The following is a 20,000-nucleotide window of genomic DNA, read 5'->3' as shown; positions in this document are numbered from 1 at the left end:
ACATATGACTATTTTACAGCATTTTAAAGACAAGACTCTCCTTTATCTAACCACACTGTCCGATTTCAAAAAGGCTTTACAACGAAAACAAAACATTAGATTATGTCAGGAGAGTACCCAGCCAGAAATAATCAGACACCCATTTTTCAAGCTAGCATACAATGTCACAAAAAACAAAACCACAGCTAAATGCAGCACTAATCTTTGATGATCTTCATCAGATGACACTCCTAGGATATTATGTTATACAATACATGCATGTTTTGTTCAATCAAGTTCATATTTATATCAAAAAACAGCTTTTTACATTAGCATGTGACGTTCAGAACTAGCATACCCACCGAACACTTCCGGTGAATTTACTAAATTACTCACGATAAACGTTCACAAAAAACATAACAATTATTTTAAGAATTATAGATACAGAACTCCTTTATGCAATCGCGGTGTCCGATTTTAAAATAGCTTTTCGGTGAAAGCACATTTTGCAATATTCTGAGTAGATAGCTCGCCATCACGGCTAGCTATTTTGACACCCACCAAGTTTGGTACTCACCAAACTCAGATTTACTATAAGAAAAATTGGATTACCTTTGCTGTTCTTCGTCAGAATGCACACCCAGGACTTCTACTTCAACAACAAATGTTGGTTTGGTTCCAAATAATCCATTGTTATATCCAAATAGCGGCATTGCGTTCAAGACACTATCTGAAGGGGGACGCATATCGTGACAAAAAAATTCAAAATATTCCATTACCGTACTTCGAAGCATGTCAAACGCTGTTTAAAATCTATTTTTATGCGATTTTTCTCGTAAAATAGCGCTAATATTCCGACCGGGAATCGTTGTTTTTGTTCAAAGACTGATAATCTAAAATGGACTCTTCACGTGCACGCGCGCACCCGTCTCATTGTTCTCAGATCGACCACTTACCAAATGCGCTACTGTTTTTCAGCCATGGGCTGCAAAGTCATCATTCAACGTTCTGGCGCCTTCTGAGAGCCTATGGGAGCCTTAGAAAGTGTCACGTTACAGCAGAGATCCTTTGTTTTGGATAGAGATGACAAAGAAGGCCAAGAAATGGTCAGACAGGGTACTTCCTGTACAGAATCTTCTCAGGTTTTGGCCTGCCATTTGAGTTATGTTATACTCACAGACACCATTCAAACAGATTTAGAAACTTTGGAGTGTTTTCTATCCAAAGCTACTAATTATATGCATATTCTAGTTTCTGGGCAGGAGTAATAACCAGATTAAATCGGGTACGTTTTTTATCCGGCCGTGAAAATACTGCCCCCTATCCATAACAAGTTAATGTCCAATCAATTGAATTTACCACAGGTGGACCCCAACCATGTTTTAGAAACATCTTAATGAGGCTCTCAATGAGAGTTTTGAGGTGTCCCCAGTTTGTGAAGTTACTGATGTTCAGAGTTGTGCTGATTTGAAACCAGATAGGAAGGATAATTAGTTGTGTGGGGACTTTCTTTGTCATACTCGAAAGTGGTTTCCAGGAAATGGTTCTCCCCAGTGAGAAAGGTGGTTCTTGTCTCTCTAGCTGAGACCTGGGCAGAGATATCATATCTAGTGTACCCTCTGAAGGTTGATTCATGTGTCAGTTTAGGAGAGGCGTTCTTTGTTGGGTTGAGTGACACTGATACGCTAGGCTCTATTTGTGTTCTGAGAAATTAGTTGGTTTCCCCAAGTGATCTGTTGAAGTCAGTTTGTCAGTGAGTCCTTTGTTCCATTAGCTGACATGTGCTTTGCCACAGTAGAGGAGGTTCATCAGGTTTTGATTTAGCTGACACTTCTCTGTGTGCTATTTTTTTTTAAAATTATTATTATTATTTTTTCATCTTTATTTAACCAGGTAGGCCAGTTGAGAACAAGTTCTCATTTACAACTGCGACCTGGCCAAGATAAAGCAAAGCAGTGTGACAAAAACAACAACAGAGTTACACATAAACAAACGTACAGTAAATAACACAATATAAAAATATATGTACAGTGTGTGCAAATGTAGAAGATTAGGGAGGTAAGACAATAAATAGGCCATAGAGGCAAAATAATTACTATTTAGCATTAACACTGGAGTGATAGATGTGCAGATGATGATGTGCAAGTAGAAATACTGGGGTGCAAAAGAGCAATTAGATAAATAACAATATGGGGATGAGGTAGTTGGGTGTGCTATTTACAGATTGGCTGTGTTCAGGTACAGTGATCGGTAAGCTGCTCTGACAGCTAATGCTTAAAGTTAGAGAGGGAGATATAAGTGTCCAGCTTCAGTGATTTTTGCAATTTGTTCCAGTCATTGGCAGCAGAGCACTGGAAGGAAAGGCGGCCAAAGGAAGTGTTGGCTTTGGGGATGACCAGTGAAATATACCTGCTGGAGCACGTGCTATGGGTGGGTGTTGCTATGGTGATCAGTGATCTGAGATAAGGCGGGGCTTTACCTAGCAAAGACTTATAGATGACCTGGAGCCAGTGGGTTTGGCGACTAATATGTAGCGAGGGCCAGCCAACGAGAGCATACAAGTCGCAGTGGTGGGTACTATATGGGGCTTTGGTGACAAAACAGATGGCACTGTGATAGACTACATCCAGTTTGCTGAGTAGAGTGTTGGAGTCTATTTTGTAAATGACATCGCCAAAGTCAAGGATCGGTAGGATAGTCAGTTTTATGAGAGTATGTTTGGCAGCATGAGTGAAGGAGGCTTTGTTGCGAAATAGGAAGCTGATTCTAGATTTAATTTTGGATTGGAGATGCTTAATGTGAGTCTGGAAGGAGAGTTTACAGTCTATCCAGACACATAGGTATTTGTAGTTGTCCACATATTCTAAGTCAGAACCGTCCAGAGTAGTGATGCTCGTCGGGCGAGCGGGCAATCGGTTGAAGAGCATGCATTTAGTTTTACTTGCATTTAAAAGCAGTTGGAGGCCACGGAAGGAGGGATTGAATGGCATTGAAGCTCGTTTGGAGATTTGTTAACCTAGTGTCCAAAGAAGGGCCAGATGTATACAGAATGGTGTCGTCTGCGTAGAGGTGGATCAGGGAATCACCTGCAGCATGAGCGACATCATTGATATATACAGAGAAAAGAGTCGGCCCGAGAATTGAACCCTGTGGCACCCCCATAGAGACTGCCAGAGGTCCGGACAAAAGGCCCTCCGATTTGACACACTGAACTCTTATCTGAGAAGTAGTTGGTGAACCAGGCGAGGCAGTCATTTGAGAAACCAAGGCTATTGAGTCTGCCGATAAGAATGCGGTGATTGACAGAGTCGAAAGCCTTGGCCAGGTCGATGAAGGCGGCTGGACAGTACTGTCTTTTATCGGTGGCGGTTATGATATCGTTTAGGACCTTGAGCGTGGCTGAGGTGAACCCATGACCATCTCGGAAACCAGATTGCATAGTGGAGAAGGTGCGGTGGGATTTGAAATGGTCGGTGATCTGTTTCTTTACTTGGCTTTTAAAGTTTTTAGAAAGGTAGGGCAGGATGGATATAGGTCTATAACAGTTTGGGTCTAGAGTGTATCCCCCTTTGAAGAGGGAGCTTTCCAATCTTTGGGGATCTCAGACGATACAAAAGAGGTTTAACATGCTAGTAATTGCAACAATTTCGGTGGATAATTTTAGAAAAAGAGGGACCAGATTGTCTAGCCCAGCTGATTTGTAGGGATCCAGATTTGGCAGCGACAAAGCTGTGTCTTGTGATGAGAATCAGGAGCTGGCAGAAAAGCTAGATCCACCGGTTTTGTCACTTTTTTTTTATATTACCCCCTTTTTCTCCCCAGTTTCGATCTTGTCTCATCGCTGCATCTCCCCAACGGGCTCGGGAGGTTGAAGGCCAAGTCATGCATCCTCCGAAACATGACCCACCAAACCGCGTTTCTTAACAGCTGCCTGGTTAACCCATAAGCCAGGTGCACCAATGGGTCAGAGGAAACAGCGTTCAACTGACGACCGAGGTCAGCCTGCAGGTACCCGGCCCGCCACAAGGAGTTGCTAGAGCCAAGTAAAGTCCCCACGGCCAAACCCTCCCCTAACCCGGACGACACTGGGCCAATTGTGCGCCGCCCTATCGGACTCCCGATCACGGCCGGTTGTGATACAGACCGGGATCGAACACAGATCTGTAGAGACACCTCTAGCACCTTAGACCGCTGCGCCTCTCGGGAGGCCCTCGGTTTTGTCACTTCTCGTTGTTGAGGAGCTGTTGACAGTTCCTGCAGCATGTAGACCTAGTGTGTCTGCTGTTAAGGTGGAGGAAATTGAGGAGAATATGGCTAACGGTTCCATTTCAGTGAGTGCTTATGGCTAAAAAATGTTTTACCTGGGTACAGAGCTGTGATTTTGATGGTTTTGTTTTGACTGGGTTCTGGATTTGAGAATGGCTTTCTTGAGGGTTTTTGTTGTCCGGTTGTGTAACTGCAGCTGTAGGGATTTATAGTGTACATATTTTGTCTCTTCAGTTAAGGACGTTTTATGGAAAGAAAGAGAAAAAAAAAAAAGTATAAATGTTTGAGAAAGTTAAGGGAAATAGATATGGGTGACCTATAGCTAGGTTTCCATCCATTGGCGACAGATTTTAATGCAAATATTCTAAAATATATATTTTTTGTTTCCACCAAACTGACTTGAAGATAAAAAATCAGTATGTGATGACGTAGTGCACAAAATGCACCTTTTTGTTTACGTTTTCATGTACCGAATAAAAATGTTTCCATCGCATTTTCAACTCTGCTGATAGTTTTGTCACAAAACGTTTGCGTTAAATAGCAAATAAGCCTACTCTGGTCTTGAGTAACCAACAGCTCACAGATACGGTGCGCGTAGGCTGTGCAGGGAGGCTAGTCTACATGATGAGATTATTATGGATAATATTTTTCTTTATCAAACTGCAGTCAAGCATTGATCATCATGTCACCAGAATAAGACCTTCAATATTTATTGGAAAGGAGTTTAAATCAGGATTTTTTTATTTTGACTGCACTGGGCCTTGAAAGAGTCCTGATGGACTTCATATCGAAAATACAAACAAGATCTTTAGTTTTCTCCAGTGGCGATACCGTGAACATACAGTGCATTCGGAAAGTATTCAGATCCCTTGACTTTTTCCACATTTTGTTATGCTACAGCCTTATTCTAAAAGTTATTAAATAAATGTTTTTCCTTATCAATCTACACACAATACCCCATAATGACAAATCGAAAACAGGTTTTTAGATTTTTTAGCAAATCTATAAAAATTAGGGATGCACCGATATGAAACTTTCGGCCGATACCAATATCCAATATTTTCCTTGCCAAAAAACCCGATACCGATAACCAATATAAAATTTTTTAGCAGCCTTAAACATTCTAGTACAGTTAAATAGTTTAAACACACACACACACACACACACACACACACACACACACACACACACACACACACACACACACACACACACACACTGACCAAAATGTTATTTTGTTGGCATTTACGTATGTCCCCATTACCAGTAAAACATAATCAAACCTATTTCATTCACTTGCTTGCTTTGCTGTTTCATTGTTCAGTTGTTTCATTCTCAACCAGGATCTCATCATACATGTCAAGCAGTGAAGTTTCAGCTCTGTCTGTTCGTAGGGCCTCTCTTCCTCAGTGCTCACTGTCACTGTGTCTGTTTCCATTTCACGTAAACCCTGTTTCTTGTCTGCATCGAAGTAGCATTCCTTGTACCTAGCATAGAGCATGTTGGCGACACAGTAAAGAGGCTCAGAGAGAATGCCACTGAATCGCTTGTTCACAGCCTCTAGTAGAGTACTTTTACAAGTTAACCCCAAAGGTCTGTGTCGGCAGTTTAGTTGAGCAGGCGTTTCAATGCCATGACAGAGGGTATCACGTCTGCTGCAGACGCAGTTGATTAGTTTATTTCTCCAGTCAGTTGTTCGAATGGAGCTAGGAGTGTGTTCATATTTCCAAGTTTCAAACATGTTCTCAAATGCCATTGAAATGGCAGCAGCGGTATGAGAACCAGCACGTTTTTAAGCATGCAACTGTGCTGTCAGACTCAGCATGCTCATGGGGCTGACATCGCTGGTCCAAATGTCAGTCGTGAAGCTAATAGCAGTGACACTAGGGCTGGGCGATATGGACCAAAAGTCATATCCCGATATATTTAGGCTGAATATCGATATAAGATATATATCCCGATATTTTTTCTGCAAAGTGAGAGCAAATGTTCAGCCAAAGTCAAAGCCAGATATGACATGTCTCAAGTAGTTTTATTGAAACCGGCTATTTCAGTGAACAGTTGAAAAATCTAATGAATAAATAATAAACAGGGCTCTTCACCTGGTTCAGATTAAATGCTCAGCTGTTCAAATAACAATAACATGTAAACATAAACACTGTATAACAACAGGAGAACCTTTTTTGAAATCAAAGCTCCATAAGGTGCACATTTAAAAAAATACATATCTTAAACAAAAATAGGCCTATTTATTTTATAGGCTATCTTTTTCTGAAATAAATATTATATATATTTATGAGAAAAGTCTACTTTTTTTTAGTTTGACAACTTTAAATGGCTTATTAAAATCAAATTACAGATTTCTTCTCCTTTCTAACAAATCCACAGATGCAAATAACGAACATTACAAAATAATAAAATATGACAAACCCTAGTAAGGGCAGCAATTATATATAAATAAAGAACAAAATAAAGTGCTCAGTTTGAGAAAATGTTTTTTAAACATCAGCCTGAGATTACCATTTGCTTTTTGTTAACTCAATTTCTTATCTGAACAGCCTCAACCAGTTGCACAAGAAACAGACTATCAACTCAATAAACATTTCCCCCTCTTTTTTTACTTTGATAAACAGTAATGCTGTCTTGAGGTAGACATTAGGCACACTGCGGGAAAATGAAGTTTGCAGTGAGCTTTGTTTCGGGGCTGGAGCTTTTTCGGGTTGTCGACGGCTTGCGGCTGGGGCTTCTGCAGCGCGCAGTTTCACACACTCTTCGTATTGCAGTTTGTGCCACTGTTTTAGGTGGTGAAAAAGATTTGTAGTGCTTCCACCCCTGGCTGTAACTTTTTTATGGCACTGCCTACATATAACGTGATTTTGTTGCTCATCTGATACTTTGAATCCGAACCATCTCCAAATTACTGAGCCAATGCTTTTTCTTTTACTAACCAATTCCTCCTCAAAACGCTCCGCAGACGCTGTTGCTTCCTCCATGTTTGTTGAAGTGTCTGTTCCTGCCCCTCCCCCCTCTGTGCATGAAAGAGGAGGCGCGGGGAGCAGCGCAGAGAGCTCCGGGTCTGCAGCTTGCTTGGAGCAAGGATCAAAGCGCAAATTTGAACTATATCGATATATGCGAAATGGTCTAATTTCATATCACATTTAAAATATATATCGATATTTTTTATATCGATATATCGCCCAGCCCTAAGTGACACCCATAGCAAGTAGCTCATGGATGTGTGTTTCAACAATACTGTGTAACTCCTGTAGGGCTACATCTGAAAAATAGTGCCTACTTGGTAGTGTGTACCGGGGCTCAAGGTGCTCGACCAGTCGGAGAAAGCCAACATCATCCACGACAGAGAACGGTTAGTTGTCAAGGGCAATGAATCCCATTCTCTTGCCTTTAATGGATTTCGCCTTTGAGTTGTCTCGCTGAAATGTTCTTACTTTTTCAAATGACTGCTCGACTTGTTGACTGCTCGATCCACACAGCAGACATTGTAGGCTAGGTTAGGAATGCTGTGTTTCACGTGCAGCGCTATATTGTTCATGGCATCATTACGTCATCTACCTATGTTATATATGGGTATGCACGTCAGCTTTGACATCGGTTTTGCACATCAGCGTTAAACTAGACATCGGGCTGATGCCGATGTAGGCATTTTTTGCTAATATCGGCCTATTCCGATATGCTTACCGATATATCACGCATCCCTAATAAAAATACAAAATAGAAATACCTTATTTACATAAGTATTCAGACCCGTTGCTATGAGACTCGAAATTGAGTTCAGGTGTATCCTGTTTCCATTGATCATCCTTGAAATGTTTGTGCAAGTTGGAGTCCACCTGTGGTAAATTCAATTGATTGGACATGATTTGAAAAGGGACACATCTGTTTATATAAAGGTCCCACAGTTGACAGTGCATGTCAGAGCAAAAGCCATGAGGTTGAAGGAATTGTCCGTAGAGCTCCGAGACAATATTGTGTCAAAGCACAGATCTGTGGAAGGGTACCAAAAAATGTCTGCAGCATTGAAGGTCCAAGAATACAGTGGCCTCCATCATTCTTAAATGGAATAAGTTTGGACCCACCAAGACTCTTCCTAGAGCTGACCGCCCTTCCAAACTGCAATCCGGGTAGAAGTGCCTTCATCAGGGATGTGACCAAGACCCCGATGGTCAATATGACAGAGCTCCAGAGTTCCTCTGTGGAGATGGAGGACCCTTCCAGAAGGACAAGCATCTATGCAGCACTCCACCAATCAGGTCTTTATGGTAGAGTGGACAGACGGAAGCCACTCCTCAGTACAAGGCACATGACAGCCCGCTTGGAGTTTGCCAAAAGTCACCTAAAGATGCTCAAACCATGATAAACAAGATGCTCTGGTCTGATGAAACCAAGATTGAACTCTTTGGCCGAAATGCCATGCGTCATGTCTGGAGGAAACCTGGCACCATCCCTATGGTGAAGCATGGTGGTGGCAGCATCATGCTGTGGGCATTTTTTTCAGTGGCAGGGACTGGTAGACTAGTCAAGATCGAGGGAAAGATGAAGGAAGCAAAACCTGCTCCAGAGCGCTCAGGACCTTCCAACAGGACAACGACCCTAAGCACACAGCCAAGACATCGCAGGAGTGGCTTCGGGACAAGTCTCTGAATGTCCTTGAGTGGCCCAGCCAGAGCCCAGAATTGAAGCTGAACGAACATCTCTGGATAGACCTGAAAATAGCTGTGCAGCGACACTCCCCTTCAAACCTGACAGAGCTTGAGAGGATCTGCAGAGAAGAATGGGAGAAACTCTCCAAATACAGGTGTGCCAGGCTTGTAGCATCATCAGGCTGCTGATTATCCCGCACACCATCGTGAAGCGCACCAGCGCCTCATGACACTCACCTGGACTCCATCACCTCCTTGATTACCTTCCCTATATCTGTCTCTCCCCTTGGTTCTTTCCTCAGGTGTTATTGACTCTGTTTCATGTTGGTGCGTTGTTTGCGTTTTGTGTTCATTGTTTTGTTTATTTATTAAAACACTCACTCCCTGTACTTGCTTTCCGACTTTCAGCGCACTCGTTACAGTTATATGTTTTTTATACATTTTATACATTTGCAACATTTCTAAAAACCTGTTTTTGCTTTGTCATTATGGGCTATTGTGTGTAGATTGAGGGCAAAGAAAAATGTAACCCATTTTAGAATAAGGTTGTAACATAACAAAATGTAGAAAAAGTCAAGGGGTCTGAATACTTTCTGAATGCACTGTATAACTAAGTTGAATGATTTATGAATGGCAAGGATATGAGATTGACTTTATTCAGTCATTTCAACACCTTTTTATAAACAAATCAAGTTTGCCATTTGTCAATCAAAGCACAATAAATGGCCTGTGTGTCACAACTCCGTGGCTGCATTTGAAACATACCAGGGTCCAACGTTAACTTTTTTTTTTCTCACTTTCTCACCGATTGGGCCAATTGGCCAAAAATCTACTGTCCCGAACAGAATTTCTACTGGCTTGGACATGGTGTAGGTCTGAAATGCATTGGGGTCATGCCGGGCTTATATATTGGCATGCCTTCTCTCCATATTCAGCTGTTAATAGGCTACATTTGGTTATTATGGTATTAAAAATATGTAATATATATATACACTTTAGCAATACAAGTCATTACTCAATTTTTTTTATGGCATTCATTTTTGTTTCTAAAGAATGTAATTTTGAGAAGATTTGATAATAGAATGCTGCCCCTTTAAGACAAAAGTTCCAAAAGAGATATTGACATGGCTACAGTAGGCTAGCCAAGACGAATGCTACACATATTTTTAGCTTTCTTTTTGCAGACTATCCAGCATATTGCTAGTATGTTCACTGTTGAAGGTTTAATTTTTGTATATTACTTTTCCTAAAATAAATAAGCTCAGCGAGTAGATTGATGGGCTATTATTTTTGCTCTGGACAGCGGGTGCTGTTTGAAGGCTTCAAGTCATGTACTGTTCGAAGTTGTGACTCGCAGGAGTGTTGTTGGTGCTTGAATGAACGGGCCAATCATATTGCTCAAATACAAATACCATGACAGTTAACCTCTCTGGGCTAGCGTCCCACCTACTCAACAGCCAGTTGAATCCCGTGGCGCGTTATTCAAATACCTTAGAAATGCTATTACTTCAATTTCTCAAACATATGTGTCACGGTTGTCGTCGGTTAAGGTAGACCAAAACGCAGCAGGTACGTGCAGGCTCATCTTGACGTTTATTTATTTTCAAAATGAACATACAAAAATAACAAAACGAAATACGAACAACAAAACAGTCTGGCTAGGCATAAGGCTAACTCAACAGAATTCATGAAACTCACCCAGTGCCCAAAACCCCGGAATACTAAATCAAATGCCCTCCTAACTCATACAACACCCAGAACCACATAAAACAAATACCCTCTGCCACGTCCTGACCAAACTACAATACTAATTAACCCTTATACTGGCCAGGACGTGACAGTACCCCCCCCCCTTAAAGGTGCTAACCCCAGAAGCACCTTAAAAAAAACAAGAAAACAACAACCCCAAACAACAACAACAACAACAACAACAAAACAATTCCCCCTTACTAAAGGGAGGGAAGGGAGGGTGGCTGCCGTCAACGACGGCACTGTGCTACACCCCCCCTCCCCAACCCACCTATATCAGGAGGTGGCTCCGGTTCTGGCCGTTCCAGGCAGTCGGGCCACTCTGGCAGTTCGGGGCAGTCTGGCCAGTCTGGCCGCTCGGGGCAGCTCGGTGCAGTCTGGCAGCTCGGGGCAGTCTGGGCAGTCTGGCAACTCGGGGCAGTCTGGCAGCTCGGGACAGTCTGGCAGTTCGGGGCAGTCTGGCCAGTCTGGCCGCTCGGGGCAGTCTGGCAGCTTGGTGCAGTCTGGCAGCTCGGGGCAGTCTGGGCAGTCTGGCAACTCGGGGCAGTCTGGCAGCTCGGGACAGTCTGGCAGCTCGGGACAGTCTGGACAGTCTGGCAGCTCGGGACAGTCTGGCAGCTCGGGACAGTCTGGCAGCTCGGGACAGTCTGGACAGTCTGGCAGCTCGGGACAGTCTGGCAGCTCGGGACAGTCTGGCAGCTCGGGACAGTCTGGCAGCTCGGGACAGTCTGGGCAGTCTGGCAGCTCGGGACAGTCTGGGCAGTCTGGCAGCTCGGGACAGTCTGGGCAGTCTGGCAGCTCGGGACAGTCTGGGCAGTCTGGCAGCTCGGGACAGTCTGGGCAGTCTGGCCACTCCGGCAGTTCAGGGCAGTCTGGCCGCTCCGACGACTGTTGACTGGCGGGCAGCTCCGACGACTGTTGACTGGCGGGCAGCTCCGACGACTGTTGACTGGCGGCAGCTCCGACGACTGTTGACTGGCGCGCAGCTCCGACGACTGTTGACTGGCGGGCAGCTCCGACGACTGTTGACTGGCGGGCAGCTCCGACGACTGTTGACTGGCGGGCAGCTCCGACGACTGACTGGCGGGCAGCTCCGACGACTGTTGACTGGCGAGACTGGGTTTACGCACTTGAAGGCTAGTGCGGGGAGCGGGAACAGGACGAGTCGGACTGGGTTGACGCACTTCCGGGTCCGCACGAGAGACAGGAGCTGGAAACCCAGGGCTATGGAGGCGCACAGTCGGTCTAGATCTTACCTCCTGCACAACCCGCCTTGGCTGGATGGAACTAGTAGCCCTGTACGAGCGGGGTGCTCGTACAGGGCAGACTGGGCTGTGCAGGGGCCTGATGGTAGCCGTGCGTAGAGCGGGAGTTGGGTAGCCTGGTCCTCGGAGGCGTACCGGCGACCAGATGCGCTGCGCAGGCATCCTCCTACCAGGCTGGATGCCCGCTCTAGCACGGCACCTGCGAGGGTCTGGAATAACTCGCACCGGACTGTGCGTGCGTATGGGTGAGAGAGTGCGCTCCTCAGCGAAACATAGCGCTCTCCACCCCATACGCTCCTCCATATAACCACGGGTAGCTGGCTTCCGGCTCTTCCTATGCCTAGCCCAACTACCCGTGTGCCCCCCCAAAAAACATTATTGGGGGTGCCTCTCGCGCTTCAACGCTAGTCGTGTTCCTCGGAAACGTTCCCGGTCCATACCAGCCTTTCGCCTTTCCTCTCTCTCTTACCACCTGTCCCCATGGAAGGCGATCTTTTCCGGCTTGGATCTCCTCCCAAGTGTAGGAGCCTTCTCCCTTCAAGATCTCCTCCCAAGTCCATCTCTCACCATATTCCAACTCAAAATCCCACTGCTCCTTCTGCTGCTTGGTCCTGATTTGGTGGGAGATTCTGTCACGGTTGTCGTCGGTGAAGGAGGACCAAAACGCAGCAGGCATGCGGTTGTTCATTTTGAACATTTATTAAACTCCAAAATGAACATACAAAAATAACAAAAAAACGAACAACAAAAGTCTGGCAAAGCCTAAGGCTCAACACAGAACAATCTCCCACAAAAGACAAACACAAACACACCCACATATATGGGACTCTCAATCAAAGGCAAATAGACAACACCTGCCTTCAATTGAGAGTCCCAACCCCAATGAATCCAAACATAGAAACAGACACACTAGACTCAACATAGAATTCATGAAACTCACCCAGTGCCCAAAACCCCGGAATACTAAATCAAATGCCCTCCTAACTCATACAACACCCAGAACCACATAAAACAAATACCCTCTGCCACGTCCTGACCAAACTACAATACTAATTAACCCTTATACTGGCCAGGACGTGACAATATGACTATTTTACACCATTTTAAAGACAAGACTCTCGTTAATCTAACCACACTGTCCGATTTCAAAAAGGCTTTACAACGAAAGCAAAACATTAGATTATGTCAGCAGAGTACCCAGCCATAAATAATCAGACACCCATTTTTCAAGCTAGCATATGTCACATAAACCCAAATCACAGCTAAATGCAGCACTAACCTTTGATGATCTTCATCAGATGACAATCTTAGGACATTATGTTATACAATACATGCATGTCTGTTCAATCAAGTTCATATTTATATCAAAAAACTGCTTTTTACATTAGCAGATGACTAGCATGTGACTAGCATTCCCACCGAACACTTCCGGTGAATTTACTAAATTACTCACGATAAACGTTCAGAAAAAACATAATTATTTTAAGAATTATAGATACAGAACTCCTATATGCACTCGCTATGTCCGATTTTAAAATAGCTTTTCGGTGAAAGCACATTTTGCAATATTCTGAGTAGATAGCCCTGTGATGCCGGGCTAGCTATTTAGACACCCAGCAAGTTTAGCACTCACCAAAGTCAGATTTACTATAAGAAAAATGTTATTACCTTTGCTGTTCTTCGTCAGAATGCACTCCCAGGACTTCTACTTCAATAACAATGTTGGTTTGGTCCCAAATAATCCATTGTTATATCCAAATAGCGGCGTTTTGTTCGTGCGTTCGAAACACTATCCGAAAGGGTAAATAAGGGTGACGAGCACGACGCATTTCGTGACAAAAAATTTCTAAATATTCCATTACCGTACTTCGAAGCATGTCAACCGCTGTTTAAAATCAATTTTTAGTCAATTTTTCTCGTAAAAAAGTGATAATATTCCGACCGGGAAATCGTTTTTTAGTAGAAAGAGAGCGAAAGTAAAAGCATGGGATCCCCTCGTGCACGAGCCTCAGTCTGATGGCCCTCTGATCGACCACCATCCAAACGCGCTAAAGTTTTTCAGCCAGCGGCTGGAATTACATCATTCAGCTTTTTCCCGGGTTCTGAGAGCCTATGGGAGCCGTAGGAAGTGTTACAGCAAAGATCCTAAATGTTCAATAAACAGAGCCAAGAAGCCCAAGGAATGGTCAGAGAGGGTACTTCCTGTTTGGAATCTTCTCAGGTTTTTGCCTGCCATATGAGTTCTGTTATACTCACAGACACCATTCAAACAGTTTTAGAAACTTTAGGGTGTTTTCTATCCAAATTATATGCATATTCTAGTTTCTGGGCAGGAGTAGTAACCAGATTAAATCGGGTACGTTTTTTTATCCAGCCGTGCAAATACTGCCCCCTATCCCCAACAGGTTAAGCGGGTAGTCTTCAATGGTAGACTGTCCCATTTACATTCACTGGCCTGAAAGTTACTGTCCCTTTCAGGCCAGTGAATGTAAATGTAAAATGTCGGACCTTGCACGCAAAAGAAAAGAAATTAATGCCAGAACAATAGGCTAAGTGGATTTCAACTCATAGTTTTTTTTGTTTTTTAATAGGCAAGTCAGTTAAGAACATATTCTTATTTTCAATGATGGCCTAGGAGCACTGCCTTGTCAGCTCGGTGATTCGATCTTACAACCTTTCAGTTATTAGTACAGCGCTTTAACCACTAGGCTACCTGCCACCCCAAATTCTTACCACATATGGGAAGTACAAATTCATGCTCTCTCTCCCCGTGTAAAAATTTGACTGCAACCACAGCGCACACATCACACACACGCAGGTACCGAGAGGCGAGACCGACAGACTGTCAAACAAGCAGTGTTTCCCTGTCATCGCTCACTTTGTGACTGACAGGCACCTGTCCTATCAATAGATTGCTAGAAGATGCATATCAGTCATTGTTTTTTGTGAATAGCGAATTGAAAAGTTGCCTAGTTTAATTTAAGTGGAAAAAGTACCCGGCTGATAATGACTCCGTAATCGGCTGTATAGCTAACAGCCGGCTGTAGCCGAATAAACTGCTTCGTTTCCCGAGTCGTAGTGGGAAGACCACACACCATATCATCGCGTGACTCCAAGTTTATTTATAGTTATTATATCAATAATTGCGTATAAAGGCATCTCTACCTCCAATTATTGCATCATTAATTTTAGACAAAAACAAAACAAAAAGATCCCACCATGTCGAACGAACAAATTCTGTCAGCTTTTATAAAATTGTACCAAAACTACCTGTTTCCATCACAGCTGTTGTGATTTTGTTTGATACGGTATGACTTTACATAAACTCAGCAAAAAAAGAAACGTCTTCTTACTGTCAACTGCGTTTATTTTCAGCAAACTTAACATATGTAAATATTTGTATGAACATAACAAGATTCAACTACTGAGACATAAACTGAACAAGTTCCACAGACATGTGACTAACAGAAATGGAATAACAGAAATGGAATAATGTGTCCCTGAACAAAGGGGGGATCAAAATCAAAACTAACAGTCAGTATCTGGTGTGGCCACCGGCTGCATTAAGTACTGTAGTGCATCTCCTCCTCGTGGACTGCACCAGATTTGCCAGTTCTTGCTTTGAGATTGCCTGCAATGACAACAAGCTCAGTCTGATGATGCTGTGACACACCGCCCCAGACCATGACGGAGGATCCTCCAACTCCAAATCGAACCCGCTCCAGAGTACAGGCCTCGGTGTAACGCTCATTCCTTCAACGATAAACACGAATCTGACCATCACCCATGGTGAAACAAAACCGCGACTCGTCAGTGAAGAGCACTTTTTGCCAGTCCTGTCTGGTCCAGCGACGGTGGGTTTGTGCCCATAGGCGACGTTGTTGCCGGTGATGTCTGGTGAGGACCTGCCTTACAACAGGCCTACAAGCCCTCAGTCCTGCCTCTCTCAGCCTATTGCGGAAGGTCTGAGCACTGATGGAGGGATTGTGCGTTCCTGGTGTAACTTGGGCAGTTGTTGTTGCCATCTTGTACCTGTCCCGCAGGTGTAATTTTCGGATGTACCGATCCTGTGCAGATGTTACACGTGGTCTGCCACTGCGAGGACGACCAGCTGTCCGTCCTGTCTCCCTGTAGCGCAGTTTTAGGCGTCTCACAGTACGGACATTGCAATTTATTGCTCTGGCCACATCTGCAGTCATCATGCCTCCTTGCAGCATGCCTAAGGCACGTTCACGCAGATGAGCAGGGACCCTGGGCATCTTTCTTTGGGTGTTTTTCAGAGTCAGTAGAAAGGCCTCTTTAGTGTCCTAAGTTTTCATAACTGTGACCTTAATTGCCTACCGTCTGTAAGTTGTTAGTGTCTTAACGACCGTTCCACAGGTGCATGTTCATTAATTGTTTATGGTTCATTGAACAAGCATGGGAAACAGTATTTAAACCCTTTACAATGAAGATCTGTGAAGTTATTTGGATTTTTACGAATTATCTTTAAAAGACAGGGTCCTGAAAAAGGGACGTTTCTTTTTTCCTGAGTTTATAACTAGACATAAGACCCCTTGACTTAGCGAGTGCAACAATATTAGTAAGCTAGTTATTGGGTTCGTGTCACTGTCATTAACCCTCAGTTCCAGAGTGGGGTGAAAATAGCAGCCATATTAGTCATTGAGAAATTCAAACCGGTCCATTTGGAATTAATTGTAGTAGAGACATAATCCAGATTTTTAAAATATTGTCATAGAATTCTAAATACAGTTTATACAGGTTTTATACCAATTGTCTGTATATGCAGCCTCAAATATATGTAAATCAGACCATGCATGTGTACATGTTTGTTTTCCTGGAAGGCTGTTATTGTCACGGCTGTCGTAGTGAGTAGACCAGCGGGTACGTGAATGCTCATTTTCTTCTTTATTAAATAAATGAACACTGAACAAAAAGAACGACGAAAACAGTCCTGTCAGGCTCACTGTCCTGTCCTGTCAGGTCCTTGCGACATGGGGTTGTGCATTGTCATGCTGAAACATGAGGAAATGGCGGCAGATGAATGGCATGGCAATGAGCATCAGGATTTCATCATGGTATCTGAGTTTTTTTTTACTACTCAGTTTTTCACAATTCCTAACATTTAATCCTATTAAAAATTCCCTGTTTTAGGTCAGTTAGGATCACCACTTTATTTTAAGGATGTGATATGTCAGAATAATAGTAGAGAGAATGATTTATTTCAGCTTTTAATTCTTTCATCACATTCCCAGTGGGTCAGAAGTTTACATACACTCAATTAGTATTTGGTAGCATTGCCTTTTAAATTGTTTAACTTGGGTCAAACTTTTCGGGTAGCCTTCCACAAGCTTCCTACAATAAGTTGGGTGAATTTTGGCCCATTCCTCCTGACAGAGCTGGTGTAACTGAGTCAGGTTTGTAGGCCTCCTTGCTCGCACGTGCTTTTTCAGTTCTGCCCACAAATGTTCTATAGGATTGAGGTCAGGGCTTTGTGATGGCCACTCCAATACCTTGACTTAGTTGTCCTTAAGCCATTTTGCCACAACTTTGGAAGTATGCTTAGGGTCATTGTCGATTTTGGAAGACCCATTTGCGACCAAGCTTTAACTTCCTGACTGATGTCTTGAGATGTTGCTTCAATATATCCACATAATTTTCTTCCTCATGATGCCATCTATTTTGTGAAGTGCACCAGTCCCTCCTGCAGCAAAGCACCCCCACAACATGATGCTGCCACCCCCGTGCTTCACGGTTGGGATGGTGGTGTTCTTCGGGTTGCAAACCTCCCCCTTTTTCCTCCAAACATAACGATGGTCATTATGGCCAAACTGTTCTATTTTTGTTTCATCAGACCAGAGGACATTTCTCCAAAAAGTACGATCTTTGTCCCTATGTGCAGTTGCAAACCGTAGTCTTGCTTTTTTATGGCGGTTTTGGAGCAGTGGCTTCTTCCTTGCTGAGCGGCCTTTCAGGTTATCACGATATAAGACTTGTTTTACTGTGGGTATAGATACTTTTGTACCTGTTTTCTCCAGCATCTTCACAAGGTCCTTTGCTGTTGTTCTGGGATTGATTTGCACTATTCGCACCAAAGTACGTTCATCTCTAGGCGACAGAACATGTCTCCTTTCTGAGCGGTATGACGGCTGCGTGGTCCCATGGTGTTTACACTTGCCTACTATTGTTTGTACAGATGATCGTGGTACCTTCTGGCGTTTGGAAATTGCTCCCAAGGATAAACCAGGAGGTCAACAACAACAAAATTTCTGACGTCTTGGCTGATTTCTTTTGATTTTTCCATGATGTCAAGCAAAGAGGCACTGAGTTTGAAGGTAGGCCTTGAAATTCATCCACAGGTACACCTCGAATTGACTCAGATTATGTCAGTTAGCCTATCAGAAGCTTCTAAAGCCATGACATCATTTTCTGGAATTTTCCAAGCTGTTTAAAGGCACAGTCAACTTAGTGTATGTAAACTTCTGACCCACTGGAATTGTGATACAGTTAATTATAAGTGAAATAATCTGTCTGTAAACAATTGTTGGAAAAATGACCTGTGTCATTCACAAAGTAGATGTCCTAACCGACTTGCCAAAACTATAGTTTGTTAACAATAAATGTGTGGAGTGGTTGAAAAATGAGTTTTCATGACTCCAACCTAAGTGTATGTAAACTTCCCACTTCAACTGTAGGTGGACGCCGTGGACTGAGACGCAATCCATTAAAATAAAAAAACATATTTTAGATGTTTGTATTATGTATTATGCACGAGTGTGTTAATCGACTCTTAAGGATTAATAGGCTATATTTTGTTATTATGATACGGATTGAAAAATAATTGCATTCCAATAGAGAGATCGAGCTGGCTACAGGTAGGCTAGACAAGACAAATGCTAAAGTGTATTTTTGTAGATTTCTTTGTGCAGACTGTCAACAGTAGCCAACACATTGCTAGTATGTTAACTATTGAAGGTTTACTTTTGTAAAGCACTTTCCTTAAACTAAGTAAACTTGATTGATGGGCACTTCTTTTTGTTCAGGATGTGCTGTGTGAATGTATCAACTTCTGTGCTGCTCGAGAAGTTGTGGCTCGCGGGAGCATGGTGGTGCTTGAATGAACATCCTATGTCTCAAATACAAATGGCACGACATTCCCGCATGTAGCCTTGAATTGTTTTCCATTCCACCGCGACAGGGCAGGTAAATGTTGAACTGTAAAGCACAAATGCGCTGAGAATTTACTGGCCCAACTGCGGGCCATTGTTAATGTCAGACCCTGACTCTGTATGTTCCTGTACCTCATTTCCGTAATTGTTTGTGCCCAACTGCTTGATCACAATACCGTTCTTATTCCAGTCTTTTTGTTTATGCTGAAATACGTTTGAGGAGTTTACCTTGCACATAAGAGCCAGCTCTCAACATCTCTTTGTAATTGGGAACAGCTATTACAGCTGAACAGAAAATGGCCTTCAATCTGTGTGTGGATGGAGAATGGAGAGAAGCAATACTTTTTGGGAAGAATTGTAGTCCTGCTCAATAAGCTTAACTTTACGTAACCACAACCGCTTGATTATTTCATAATTCCCCTTCTACTTCTCCCAGCTCGTATGGCTATTTTGAACCTTACTGGAAATATTTCTGTTTGATATTTAACATACTCTAGGCCAGATCATTCTGTTGCAGCAATTTGTTTCAGCCTTAGGCTTCTCAATAACTAGCCAAATATTGACATATTTGCAATGCTATGCATAATATTATGTCTGTGTGTTTTTTTCTCTCACTGTATCACTGCTGATTGAGGTTTACTGTGGTGCAATTTGTTCAATAAGGAGTTTATGAATGGGATAATATTGGCTCCTTGTATTATTGGGAATGATATCCTGTCACATCGTAATGTCTCAAAATGGAGGGGTGATGACTCGGGCGGCTGTCATTTTGTGAATAGGTGGTAACTGAGCCGAGCTTCCTGCTCACTTCAACAAAAGGTTGGTAGAGACAGCAATACACAGATGAAATGATTGAATGGAAAAAGTGAGACTGGGTTTTCCATCTTCAGGGCTGTATGATAAACCCTTTC

At 43.2% G+C, this 20,000-nt stretch overlaps 1 protein-coding gene across 12 annotated transcripts in view; it reads left to right on the top strand.

Annotated features, from left to right (window-relative positions):
* The window catches only part of LOC115166310 (dystroglycan-like), a 32,534-nt gene that overhangs the window by 8,219 nt on the left and 4,315 nt on the right, over positions 1-20,000 (top strand). The window lies entirely within an intron of this gene.

The sequence above is a fragment of the Salmo trutta genome, chromosome 28, assembly GCF_901001165.1.
Source record: "Salmo trutta chromosome 28, fSalTru1.1, whole genome shotgun sequence".
NCBI lineage: Eukaryota > Metazoa > Chordata > Actinopteri > Salmoniformes > Salmonidae > Salmo > Salmo trutta.
This window is presented reverse-complemented; position numbering and strand designations above follow the sequence as displayed.